The following is a 14,690-nucleotide window of genomic DNA, read 5'->3' as shown; positions in this document are numbered from 1 at the left end:
AAATCATTGCCAATCTGAAGCAACAAGCACAGTTGGAACTCAAAGTTGTTGGGGAATAGTGGTTATTGCTTTCAATGTAGCCTTTTCCGCATAATTACCATTTCCAACTTTTGTAAATACTCCATGGAATCACGCCTTTAGCTGATTTCCATCCTATTAAATAAATTTGAGCCTTGTGCCCACTTGTTTGCAATCTCTAATTTCTTTTAGCTTGCAAAATGACGCTTTAATTGTGTTATTCGCTTTTGAAATAAAAAAGAAAAAATAAGTTTTAAATGAATTTACTTCACTTTTCTTTTTCAAAATAAAAGCGAAATTTTCCTTTGAGTTGTGAACAACGGAAGGAACATCAGCAGTCGTCTCCACAGGATGAACAAAAGGATTCTCCCTGAAAAATTGTTGAGACAACGATATTCTTGTCCCAGAAAAGAATTCTTGAAGCAATTATCCCTCGAGGTAAAGAAGCTCTTCTATCCCCAGTAAAGAAGCTCTTCTATCCCCAGTGACGAAGATTTTCCATCTCCAGTGAAGAAGTTCTTCCATCTCAATGAAAAGTGCTCATCTTCCCCAGAGAAGTTTAAAGCATGCAACACCATTCATCACCTGTGTTATCTACACCGTGTTGAAGAACATTTGCTGAGTATCTGGTTGTATTGCGACGTTGGTCCATCTCCAGTATATACTCCTCTGTCTGTCAGTATTGTCAGTATGCATGCTACATTCATGACATTCATCATTCATACATATTTGCATCATTTATGCATTCTTGCATTTTTTTTCAATAATCACTTGTTTAGGATATATCTATCCCAAAAAAAAAAAGAGAAAAAAAAGAAGAAAGAAAAAAGAAACAGATATGGGCGTGTCATCTCTCCAAATAGATTGTCACCCATAAGCAGAAATAAAATTTTCTTTCTCCAGTTCCCCACTGAGATCATTCCTCGTGGAAGAAGGTTGCTTTAGTTTTTCCTCTCAAAACAAAGGAGAAAATTCCCATTCGAGTTCATTCCTCATGGGTACAAAGTCTTGTTTGACTGTCTCTTTCCAATTCATTCTTGGTTAGAACCTTGTCTTTACCAAAAATTCAAATTCCGATTCTCAAACAGAGTCGTGAAAAACCATAAACGATAGCCTCATCATCTGAGCAGTTTATGTTTCTTTCAAAAGACCCTTCCCCTCAAGGAAATCAATCATGAAGACCATTTGACAATCAGGGCCTTATTACTGTTCACAAGGCTGAATAACCAGTAATTCCCCTAGCAAAGTCTCCAGGATCATTTTGTCACTTGGCTGATAATTGATCATGTCTTCAAAACCACTATCACGAGATATTCTTGTCACTTGGACAAGAAAGATATGTTGTTACACATTATTCTATGTTTATAATATTAAATAAGTGATTTAATATTATTGTCATGGTTATGAGAAAATATAGGGTCACACACATAAGAACAAATAAATGGGTAATTAAATAAACAAATAATTTTTATTTATGATTCGATGGGGCATTATTACGATGCACCGGCGCTAATTAGCGAAATGGGTAAATTGTATGCTATAGTGCATATATGAGGTTCTATAAATAGAACATGTATACTAAAGTGATAGTCACTCATTCAGGTATTCTCAAAATCATGGTTGCTATATAATTATGAGTTTGTGTTTTCTCAAAGTTGATTAAGTGACTCCAAACACAAGAGGACGATGAATTGTGTTATTTGAAATTCAAAAATAATTTATAAAAAGTTTGATCTTTAAGAAAATATATTAAAATTGATAAACAAACAAAAATGAGACAACAGAAGGATAAACAGAAGATCGAGAAGAGAGATATGCAGCATAAATAAAATAAACAACAGAAAATAGAGATAAGATAGAGAGAGTGCACTATAGATTTATACTGGTTCAGCCTAACTAATTGACTTTCTCCTACCCTCACGAGTTTCTTCTTGATAGTTTCTCTAAAAACAAACTTTCTAACGAACCTTCCACAACAAATAGATAGAGCATTTACAGTGTGTAAGCTCAATTACCAACATATAAAGCTTTTACATTGGCTTAGTTCAAGAACTTTTAGAAATTGTTTTGGACTGGGCCGACTCTCGGCCCAATGCATAGTCTAAGGCCCAATCCAGGGCTTTTAGGGGAAAGACCCGAAGGACACCTGCCCAACAAACGAGGATAGTGGCACTGGTCGAGTGGTACCTGCCATACGAGGACACCCCTCATGTCTCCCTAGCAGCTACCTTCCTCGCACATGTGAACGACAACCCCTATTCGTAGGGTTTGTCATTAATGTCTCTCTGATCCCTACAGAGTCTTCCTACCTCGAAAAGACCACGTCTCCCACTTCCAAGTATTTCGGGGCAGTTGAACCACGTTAGAGAGCACGTGCTGGTCTCCACTACGCATATAGACCCAATAGTCTCCCTTTTGGGCGTGCATTCGAGGCTCAGTATGAAGATCTTGGCCCAGCTCTGGGGGCTATAAATACCCTCTTTCACTAGAGGGTCAGATATTCATTCATTCTCACTCTTACTTCTGTACTTACGCTTTGTTTTCTCTCTTTCTCACTTTGGCATCGGAGTACCTAGCAGGTACTGTTAGAACAAGATTTGTTCTGATCAATTATCTTAGTTTTGATGATAACAATAATATGAATTTTGCTTAAGATAATATGGTACTCTAATCCAATGCAATTTCCTTTTCAGGAAATATATAAAGAGTATGCATAATTCAGCGCTCAGAAGCTTTGTCTCAAAGGGTTCAGCATGCAACATCAGAACATGGTCTGGCAAGACATCAGAAGATGGTCGAAGCAGAATCAGAACATGGGTCTATGGAAGCATCAGAAGAACATGAGATCAGAAGCACTGAAGTTCTGATGGTATCACGCTCAGAAGCACTTCAAGGTCAGAAGATCAGAAGATGCTTTGCACCAAGCTGTTTGACTCTGATGATATTTGTCATACCCCAATTTTTGACCTAAGATACCACCTCATATCATCTGCATATGCATCATTTGCATCTCTAACAAATTGCATAGTTTGTGTTTGCTACTTGTGCTCAGCAGGGTTTAATCAAGAAATCACTCATCAGTACAAGTACAAATCAATTAGGGTTTTGTTCCCCCTTCATTTCAAATGAATCATCTTCATCAATAATCAGCATTTGGTCCTCAGAGATTCATTTCAACAAGCTCAACAGCTTTGAATCGACTGAATTAGGGTTTTGACTGAAGATAGCATACTCCTGACTTTTGCTCAGGATGTGACCCAATGACTTGGGACATGACCTCAAGACCCCAAGTACATCATTTTGACCTAATCCATTGGCTCATAACATCTCCTACACAAAGATTGATCAGACAAATCCTCAGATCAGAGTTTTGAACTATCAGGGACCAAAATCAGGGATCACATTTGGGAAACCCTAAAAACCCCCAGGAAGTCAATCAAAGGTTTCAATCATCCTCAAATAATCCCTATGACAATATCCCATGGAAATTGCATCTCAATTCAAGGTCCACAGTCATCAATTTCATCAGGTCGACAATTAGGGTTTTGACCTAATTCACTGAATAACTGACTTTTTAATCAGGACATGGTGCCACAACTCAAACCATGGCTCAATATCCTCTAATGCTTCAATATGATCCATTCATACCACTCATTTGGTGAGGATAGCCTGTTTCATTTGAAATCTCCAGAAACGCGATTCGTCTGAAAAGTCAACTGTACAAGATCACCATTGACTTTTGGGGAATTTTGGTCAACCATGACTTTTGAAGTTTTAAATCATCAATATATGATAGGAGAAGTCATTTGATCAAGAAAAATCAAGAAAATCAATCAAGAATCAAAAAGTCAAAAGTTTGACTTTCATACTTAGAAAAATTTCTAAGTGTTTTTCAATGGTTTTTTCCAAACTTTGAAAGGGAATTTCTCAAAATTTCACCTACAAACTGAAAAAAACTTCCAACATGAAAGTTGTAGATTTTGATCCAATGAACAACTTTGTCACATATAATTTTTTTCCATAAGATCAACCATTTAAGAGATATGGTGCTTCAAAGTTGGTACTTTTTGAGAATTTCACTTAAAACTTCATTTTTCTCAAAGTTCATGGATCTTTTTCACCCATTTCCTTAAAGGTCTTGAAGAAACTTTCAACTAGGGTTTTGAAGTGTGTAATATGAGCTTTCCAAAATGTCCAAGAGCATGAAAAAATATGGAGTGTAGCTATGGTTTTGAATTTTGACATTAGTGACCATTTCACTTGAAATTTCAAGCCATTTTTGCAAAGTTATGAACCAAATTGCCAAATGGTCCAAGTAATGATACATAGAGGCAATAATTGGAAGATATTTTCTGATTTGAGACAGATGGGAAAGAGATAAGAAGCATAGCCAATTTTAACCATGGTTTAGTAACTTTAACCATGTGCATTTAATGGTAAGATTCCTTTCTATCCTTTAAGTGCCAAATCACCAAAGAAGAAGCAAGTTGCAAAGCTCTGAGTTCAGAATGTTTGGCCTATAAATAGAGGTCATTACCTCATTCAAATACACACCAAAGTCTCACAAATTATAGGCTTTCTCTTTCTTTCTTGAATTACAAGTTTCATAAAGTTTCAAAGAGGAGGAAATGCAAGTTCCATCCCTTGCAAGTTCTGACCAAAGTGATGCTTCCCACAAACCATAAACATCATATATGATGTGTTTGAACCATCCATACACCCCAAAAACACCTAAAACTCAAAATCACTACCTCACTTTCCAAATATGCATAACATGAGACTTATCATGCCAATTTTCATTTAAGCTCATTTCTGACCAAGTTAATCATCCAAACACCATCCATGTACCAAATATGAACTATCCCAATCACCATCCATGATCTGAAACATCAAAATCATCAAATTTGATCCTCACACCATAGCTCTGCAGATCGGGTTCCATGAACTTGCTCAAATGAATTCAAATTGTTCCAAGCATTCAAACATGTTCCATAAGGTCCATTGATGCTGTCCAGACCAAGAAACAACAACTGGAACTTCTCATTTGCAGAATTCGATTCTCACTTTTGCCGTTTTTGAAGGTAAGCTACTTGAACTTCAAACTCTATGAATCATGCATCATGAATGAAATATGAACATACCATCTCATTTCTGCACACATGAGGATCATTAACCCTCAATCAATTGCTATTTATCTTGCACATACACGATTTCATGATCAATCTCAGAATTAGGGTTCTTCGTGTTCATCAGAGAATTAATCATCTTAGAGCAAAAATAAATGAAATTAAAGGTCATCATCATGTTCCTCGTCCAAAACCGAGTGAGATAGACCCTTTGATCGATCAAAACAACACAGTTTTGAAGAATTTTGAAAATCAGTTAGGGTTGTGTTCTTGGCGCGTTTTTTGGTTCAGAAAATTCAAATTGTTGTTTTAAAATATATTAAACTGGAAGCGTATGTATTACAAGCCACAAGCGTGGCTCAGTTGGCAAGTGTTTTGGCTGGTGAGAGAGAGGGCGTGAGTTCAAGCCCTTTTCTTTCATTTTTTAACAAACTTTAACCATTCATTTAACCAATCAAAATTCATTATTTTCACTTCATTTTTTTTACACTCTTTATTTAATATACATATTTTGACAATATTAAAAAAAATCACAAAAAAAGATTCATTTGATATATTTTTAATTAGGTTTAAAATGATACATTTTTAAGTATTTTTAAATACTTTAAATATTGTTTTTTTCATTTGATTTTCAAACTTAATCATTTGTAAATATTTTTTGAGCAAACCCTAATCATCTAAGTGTTAATTGAGGATAATTTTTTGTTCATCTTGATTAATTTGACTCCTTTCAAAATTCAAATCGTTTTAAAACGAGCGATCGCGTCTCTTTTCAAAAACGATAAACCATTTCTTCTTTTGAAACTATTGATTAAATCTTTTAATTGATCAATTGATTTTCAAAACGATGTGGGGCCTCTCGAATATTAGAGAGTATAAGACCCACTCCTTTTTCTTTTTACACAGTCTTTTTAGTCAAAATAAATAAACTTTCTTTCAAAACAAACTTTCAAACCGTTTTTCAAACGACGCGTCTGTTAACAAAACAATTTCAAAGCTTCTCAAATATACCATGGGCCTCCATGTAGGTATAAGTCCCAAGCCCTTTTGTACATACCCACTCCAGTACATGAAATTAGGTATTTCATTGTACGCCTTTTGTACATATCTCAATCTGTTTTTTTAACTTTGAATAACAAACCAAAAATGAAGGTTTTCTTTAAATCTTCCCAAAAATATACCATGGGCCTCCATGTAGGTATAAGTCCCAAGCCCTTTTGTAAATACCTGTTTACATAGCTTTGAATAAATTCAAGTGGACCTCTCCCCGAGTGTGAGTCCCGAGCCCTATGTATACAAATGGAGCATGCTTACAGGTATATTTCCTTCATAAACTCCATTATATACACACACTTTGTCATATATGTATAACTGTTCATATTTGTTCATGTACTTGTTCATATTTGTTCGTACTTGTTCATACTTGTGATTGTGTTATATATACTTGTTCAACTTAGTACAACACTAGGTTCCCCATAGCCTCCTATTGGGCTTCGTGCAAAGAATCTCCCTAGTTTAGGTTAGGACATAGAGTATGGTTTCCCGGTGAAATCGCTCTAAGAGCTCAAACCAACTATACCATGCCTCCCCTTGGGCTTTGTACAAACGAGTGACCCTCCCATAGCCTCCTCTTGGGCTTACAATGCAAGGACCCTGGATTGTCCCTCCCATAGCCTCCTCTTGGGCTTACAATGCAAGGACCCTCGGATAGCCTCCTCTTGGGCTTCGTACAAGGACCCACGGGCTTCTTATAAGCATCCCCAATATCCAAAACCAAATACCCTAGGAGATTAGACATTTTTCATCTCTATGCTAGGAGTATCTCTTATATATCATCACAAACAATCAATCAATCAAACTTTTTTGCCACAAGGCTGGCTAATCAATCAAACTTCTTTTTGCCACAAGGCTGGCTAATCAATCAAACTGTTTTACCACCGTACTGGATGATTAATCAAAGTTTTTGTCACAAGGCTGACTTCATTGAAACTTTTGCCACAAGGCTGGCTGATTAATCAAAACTTTTTGTCACAAGGCTGACTTCATTGAAAGTTTTTGCCACAAGGCTGGTTAAACAAACAAAAATCAAACGGATGTATGTGATGATATAGATTAGATACATCTAGCATTTAGACGACATTTGTCTATTTTCCTTTGCTTCCACTAGCATAAGTGGGAACTACGATTGCTCTGACTTTCTCAACATCCCTTTGAGAATACGTAGGCACAAGGTCGATCCTTGGCGAGCAAAACAAAACACAAAAAAAACCATTCAAACCTTAGCACCCGTAGACCCCGAGCTACAGATGCTCTGATTCCCTCTAGGGGATATGTATGCAGAGGATCGCGATGATCTTTGCGAGCATAATCAAACAAACACCTTAGGTCCCACCTCTTCTTCACAAGAACCTCTCAACAACATGGAATGAAAAACAAAGCAAAGAAACCTATAGAGTACTATAGATACGTTGGGTGCTAATACCTTCCCTTCGTATAACCAACCCTCTTACCCAAAGATCTCTCCCCCCACTTTTAGGTTATTGCAGCTTTTTTCCTTTTCCTCCTTTGGAAATAATAAAAAGTTTGGTCGGTACAAAAGAAAAATCATTTTTTATGAGCACTCGAGCCCAAAGAAGGCATCAGGTGTCTCATCCCACAAAAAAGAGGAACAAAACGATTTTTCGCCCGCGACAATATTCAAACGTTGTATTCACAAACATCAGATCAGAAGGAAGTACACGTGGCAAGCTACGCTGACTGACAAAAGGAACGTTAAAAGCTATTATAGGCAACGTCAGTAGACACAGCGTGAACAAGGCTCGAGGTAGTTGACAAAAGCGTATAACATTAAATGCGATGCTGTACGGAACACGCAAAGCATTAAATGCACTCAACGGTCATCTTCTCCAACGCCTATAAATATGAAGTTCTGATGAGAAGCAAGGTTAACGATCCTGAACAAAAACAACTCATATTAACTTGCTGAAACTCTGTTCTATTCAAAGCTCAGAATCTTCATCTTCATCAAAGCTCACTACATTGCTGTTGTAATATATTAGTGAGATTAAGCTTAAACGTTAAGAGAAATATCACAGTTTGTGATTATAGCTTTTAAGAAGCAATTGTAATACTCTTAGAATTGATTACATTAAGTTGTAAGGAACTAGAGTGATCGTGTGGATCAGAATACTCTAGGAAGTCTTAGAGGTTATCTAAGCAGGTTGTAACTAGAGTGATCGTGTGGATCAGAATACTCTAGAAAGTCTTAGAGGGTATCTAAGCAGTTGTTCCTGGAGTGATCAGTGTGTGATCAGAAGACTCTGGAAGACTTAGTTGCTGACTAAGTGGAGAACCATTGTAATCCGTGCGATTAGTGGATTAAATCCTCAGTTGAGGTAAATCATCTCTGCGGGGGTGGACTGGAGTAGTTTAGTTAACAACGAACCAGGATAAAAATAACTGTGCAATTTATTTTTATCTGTCAAGTCATTAAAGCTACACTTATTCAAACCCCCCCCCCTTTCTAAGTGTTTTTCTATCCTTCAATTGGCATCAGAGCGCCGGTTCTAAGGTGCAAGCACTTAACCGTGTTTAGAAAAGATTCAGGAAGAGAAAAACGCTTCAGTAAAAGATGGCTGATGAAACTGCAAAGTCTACACCTGCATCTACATCTGGCTCTGCTGAGCAACACAACGGTAACAATGGTTATACTAGACCGCCGGTATTTGATGGTGAAAACTTTGAATACTGGAAAGATAAACTGGAAAGTTACTTTATTGGTCTAGATGGTGATCTATGGGATCTTCTAATGGATGGTTACAAACATCCAGTAAATGCCAGTGGCGTAAAGCTGACAAGGCAAGAAATGAGTGATGATCAGAAGAAGCTTTTCAGGAATCATCATAAATGCAGAACTGTTTTGCTGAATGTTATCTCTCATGCTGAGTATGAGAAGATATCTAACAGGGAAACGGCCTATGACATATATGAGTCCTTGAAAATGACTCATGAAGGAAATGCTCAAGTCAAGGAGACTAAAGCTCTCGCTTTAATCCAGAAGTATGAAGCCTTCAAGATGGAGGATGATGAAGACATTGAAAAGATGTTTTCAAGATTTCAAACTCTTACTGCTGGATTGAGAGTTCTTGACAAGGGATACACCAAGGCTGATCACGTAAAGAAGATCATCAGAAGCTTACCCAGAAGATGGGGTCCTATGGTGACTGCATTCAAGATTGCAAAGAATCTGAATGAAGTCTCTCTGGAAGAGCTTATCAGTGCCTTGAGAAGCCATGAAATAGAGCTGGACGCAAATGAGCCTCAAAAGAAAGGTAAGTCTATTGCATTAAAATCCAATATCATGAAATGCACTAACGCTTTTTAGGCTAGAGAAGAAGATCCTGAAGAATCAGAATCTGAAGAAGAAGATGAACTGTCCTTGATCTCCAGAAGGCTAAATCAACTCTGGAAGAACAAGCAAAGGAAGTTCAGAGGCGTCAGAAGTTCAAAGAAATTTGAACGTGGAGAATCTTCTGATGACAGAAGATTTGACAAGAAGAAGGTCATGTGCTATGAATGCAATGAGCCTGGACACTTCAAGAATGAATGTCCAAAACTTCAGAAGGAAAATCCCAAGAAGAAGTTTCATAAGAAGAAAGGTCTTATGGCAACCTGGGATGAGTCAGAAGATGATTCAGACTCTGAAGATGAGCAGGCTAACTGTGCGCTGATGGCGACAGAAGATGACGGATCAGAATCTACATCAGAATCAGATTCTGAAGAGGTATTTTCTGAACTTACTAGAGATGAGTTAGTTTCCGGTCTAACTGAACTTCTGGAATTCAAGTCTCAGATTAGTCTCAAATACAAAGAGCTGAACAAGCTATTTGAATTTGAAACAAAGAAGCTTGAGTTGGAGAATTCTGAATTAAAAGAAAAACTTTTAAAATTATCCAATAATGTTGGATCTCCTTCTAATTCAGAAAAATCCACTCCTAGTCTAAACCATATTCTGAAAGAATATGATTTAAGTTTCAGGAAGTTCTTATCTAGAAGTATTGGCAGAAGTCAGCTAGCTTCTATGATATATGCTGTGTCTGGAAACAAAAGAGTCGGCATTGGTTTTGAGGGTGAAACCCCATACAAACTTGAACCTGTTGATGAAATGAAATTCACATACAAGCCATTGTATGATCAGTTCAAGTATGGCCACTCCCATGATATTAGGCACACTTCACATGCTCAAAGTTTTCACATAACACACACCAAAAAGCATGTGACACAACCTAGGAAATATCATGAAACTCACATTAAAAATTATCATGCTGTTCCTCCTATTGCTTACAATGTTAAACCCAAGTTCAATCAGAACTTGAGAAAATCTAACAAGAAAGGACCCAAGAAAATGTGGGTACCTAAGGATAAGATTATTCCTATTGCAGATATCCTTGGCTGCAAAAAGGACAAAGCACAACATGTCATGGTACCTGGACTCTGGATGCTCACGACACATGACAGGAAGAAGGTCTATGTTCCAAGACCTGGTGCTTAAGTCTGGAGGAGAATGTTAGAACAAGATTTGTTCTTATCAATTATCTTAGTTTTGATGAAAACAATATTATGAATTTTGCTTAAGATAATATGGTACTCTAATCCAATGCAATTTCCCTTTCAGGAAATATATAAAGAGTACGCATAATTCAGCGCTCAGAAGATGTGTCTCAAATGGTTCAGCATGCAACATCAGAACATGGTCTGGCAAGACATCAGAAGATGGTCGAAGCAGAATCAGAACATGGGTCTATGGAAGCATCAGAAGAACATGAGATCAGAAGCACTGAAGATCAGAAGATGGTATCACGCTCAGAAGCACTTCAAGATCAGAAGATCAGAAGATGCTGTGCACCAAGCTGTTTGACTCTGATGATATTCAAACGTCGTATTCACAAACATCAGATCAGAAGGAAGTACACGTGGCAGACTACGCTGACTGACAAAAGGAACGTTAAAGCTACTAAAGGCTACGTCAGTAGACACAGCGTGAACAAGGCTCGAGGTAGTTGACAAAAGCGTATAACATTAAATGCAAAGCTGTACGGAACACGCAAAGCATTAAATGCATTCAACGGTCATCTTCTCAACGCCTATAAATATGAAGTTCTGATGAGAAGCAAGGTCAACGATTTCGCACCAATACAATTCAAATTAACTTGCTGAAACTCTGTTCAAATCAAAACTCAGAATCTTCATCTTCATCAAAGCTCACTACATTGCTGTTGTAATATCTTAGTGAGATTAAGCTTAAACTGTAAGAGAAATATCACAGTTGTGATTATCGCTTTTAAGAAGCATTTGTAAACTCTTGAATAGATTACATTAAGTTGTAAGGAACTAGAGTGATCAGTTGATCAGTATACTCTAGGAAGTCTTAGCAGTTAGCTGAGCAGGAAGTCTTGGCAGTTGGCTGAGCAGGAAGTCTTGGCAGTTGGCTGAGCAGAAAGTCTTAGGAGTGAACTAAGCCTAGAGTGATCGTGTTGATCAGTAGATTCTAGAAAAGTCTTAGGAGTGAACTAAGCAGTTGTTCCTGGAGTGATCAGGTTGTGATCAGAAGACTCTGGAAGACTTAGTTGCGGCTAAGTGGAGAACCATTGTAATCCGTGCGATTAGTGGATTAAATCCTCAGTTGAGGTAAATCATCTCTGCGGGGGTGGACTGGAGTAGCTTTGTTAACAGTGAACCAGGATAAAAATAATTGTGCAATTTATTTTTATCGTCCAAGATTTAAAGTCACACTTATTCAATCCCCCCCCCTTTCTAAGTGTTTTTCTATCCTTCAATTGGCATCAGAGCGCCGGTTCTAAGGTGCAAGCACTTAACCGTGTTTAGAAAAGATTCAGGAAGAGAAAAACGCTTCATTTAAAAGATGGTTGATGAAAGTGAAAGGACTATACCTACACCTGCATCTACATCTGGCTCTGCTGAGCAATACAACGGTAACAATGGTTATACTAGACCGCCGGTATTTGATGGTGAAAACTTTGAATACTGGAAAGATAAACTGGAAAGTTACTTTCTGGGTCTAGATGGTGATCTATGGGATCTTCTGATGGATGGTTACAAACATCCTGTAAATGCCAGAGGCGTGAAGCTGTCAAGGCAAGAAATGAATGATGATCAAAAGAAGCTTTTCAGGAATCATCATAAATGTAGAACTGTTTTGCTGAATGCTATCTCTCATGCTGAGTATGAGAAGATATCTAACAGAGAAAAGGCCTATGACATATATGAGTCCTTGAAAATGACTCATGAAGGAAATGCTCAAGTCAAGGAGACAAAAGCTCTTGCCTTAATCCAGAAGTATGAAGCCTTCAAGATGGAGGATGATGAAGACATTGAAAAGATGTTTTCAAGATTTCAAACTCTGACTGCTGGATTGAGAGTTCTTGACAAAGGATACACCAAGGCTGATCATGTAAAGAAGATCATCAGAAGCTTACCCAGAAGATGGGGTCCGATGGTGACTGCATTCAAGATTGCGAAGAATCTGAATGAAGTTTCTCTGGAAGAGCTTATCAGTGCCTTGAGAAGCCATGAGATTGAGCTGGACACAAATGAGCCTCAAAAGAAAGGTAAGTCTATTGCATTAAAATCAAATATCAAGAAATGCACTAACGCTTTTCAGGCTAGAGAAGAAGATCCTGAAGAATCAGAATCTGAAGAAGAAGATGAACTGTCCATGATTTCCAGAAGGCTAAATCAACTCTGGAAGACCAAGCAAAGGAAGTTCAGAGGCTTCAGAAGTTCAAGGAAATTTGAACGTGGAGAATCTTCTGATGAAAGAAGATTTGACAAGAAGAAGGTCATGTGCTATGAATGCAATGAGCCTGGACACTACAAGAATGAATGTCCAAATCTTCAGAAGGAAAGTCCCAAGAGAAAGTTTCATAAGAAGAAAGGTCTTATGGCAACCTGGGATGAGTCAGAAGATGATTCAGAAGATGAGCAGGCCAACTGTGCGCTGATGGCGACAGAAGATGACGGATCAGAATCTACATCAGAATCAGATTCTGAAGAGGTATTTTCTGAACTTACTAGAGATGAGTTAGTTTCCGGTCTAACTGAACTTCTGGAACTCAAGTCTCAGATTAGTCTCAAATACAAAAAGCTGAAAAAGCAATTTGAATTTGAAACAAAGAAGCTTGAGCTGGAGAATTCTGAATTAAAAGAAAAACTTTTAAAATTATCCAATAATGTTGGATCTCCTTCTAATTCAGAAAAATCCACTCCCAGTCTAAACCATATTCTGAAAGAATATGATTTAAGTTTCAGAAAGTTCTTATCTAGAAGTATTGGCAGAAGTCAGCTAGCTTCTATGATATATGCTGTGTCTGGAAACAAAAGAGTTGGCATTGGTTATGAGGGTGAAACCCCATACAAACTTGAACCTGTTGATGAAATGAAAATTACATACAAGCCATTGTATGATCAGTTCAAGTATGGCCACTCTCATGATATTAGGCACACCTCACATGCACAAAGTTTTCACATAACACACACTAAGAAGCATGTGACACAACCTAGGAAATATCATGAAACTCACATTAAGAATTATCATGCTGTTCCTCCTATTGCTTATAATGTAAAACCCAAGTTCAATCAGAACTTGAGGAAATCTAACAAGAAAGGACCCAAGAAAATGTGGGTACCTAAGGATAAGATTATTCCTATTGCAGATATCCTTGGCTGCAAGAAGGACAAAGCACAACATGTCATGGTACCTGGACTCTGGATGCTCGCGACACATGACAGGAAGAAGGTCTATGTTCCAAGACCTGGTGCTTAAGTCTGGAGGAGAAGTCAAGTTCGGAGGAGATCAGAAGGGCAAGATAATTGGCTCTGGAACTATAAAGTCTGGTAACTCTCCTTCCATTTCTAATGTACTTCTTGTAGAAGGATTAACTCATAACCTCTTATCTATCAGTCAATTAAGTGACAATGGTTATGATATAATCTTTAATCAAGAGTCTTGCAAGGCTGTAAATCAGAAGGATGGCTCAATCCTATTTACAGGCAAGAGGAAGAACAACATTTATAAGACAGATCTGCAAGATCTTATGAGTCAGAAGGTGACTTGTCTTATGTCTGTTTCTGAAGAGCAGTGGGTCTGGCACAGGAGATTAGGTCATGCTAGTTTGAGAAAGATCTCTCAGATTAACAAACTGAATCTTGTCAGAGGACTCCCTAATCTGAAATTCCAATCAGATGCTCTTTGTGAAGCATGTCAGAAGGGCAAGTTCTCCAAACCTGCATTCAAGTCTAAGAATGTTGTTTCTACCTCAAGGCCATTAGAACTCTTGCACATTGATCTGTTTGGACCAGTCAAAACAGCATCTGTCAGAGGAAAGAAATATGGATTAGTCATCGTAGATGATTATAGCCGCTGGACATGGGTAAAATTCTTGAAACACAAGGATGAGACTCATTCAGTGTTCTTTGATTTCTGCATTCAGATTCAATCTGAAAAAGAGTGTAAAATCATAAAGGTCA

The sequence above is a fragment of the Vicia villosa genome, linkage group LG1 (assembly GCF_029867415.1).
Source record: "Vicia villosa cultivar HV-30 ecotype Madison, WI linkage group LG1, Vvil1.0, whole genome shotgun sequence".
Classification (NCBI taxonomy): domain Eukaryota; kingdom Viridiplantae; phylum Streptophyta; class Magnoliopsida; order Fabales; family Fabaceae; genus Vicia; species Vicia villosa.
This window is presented reverse-complemented; position numbering follows the sequence as displayed.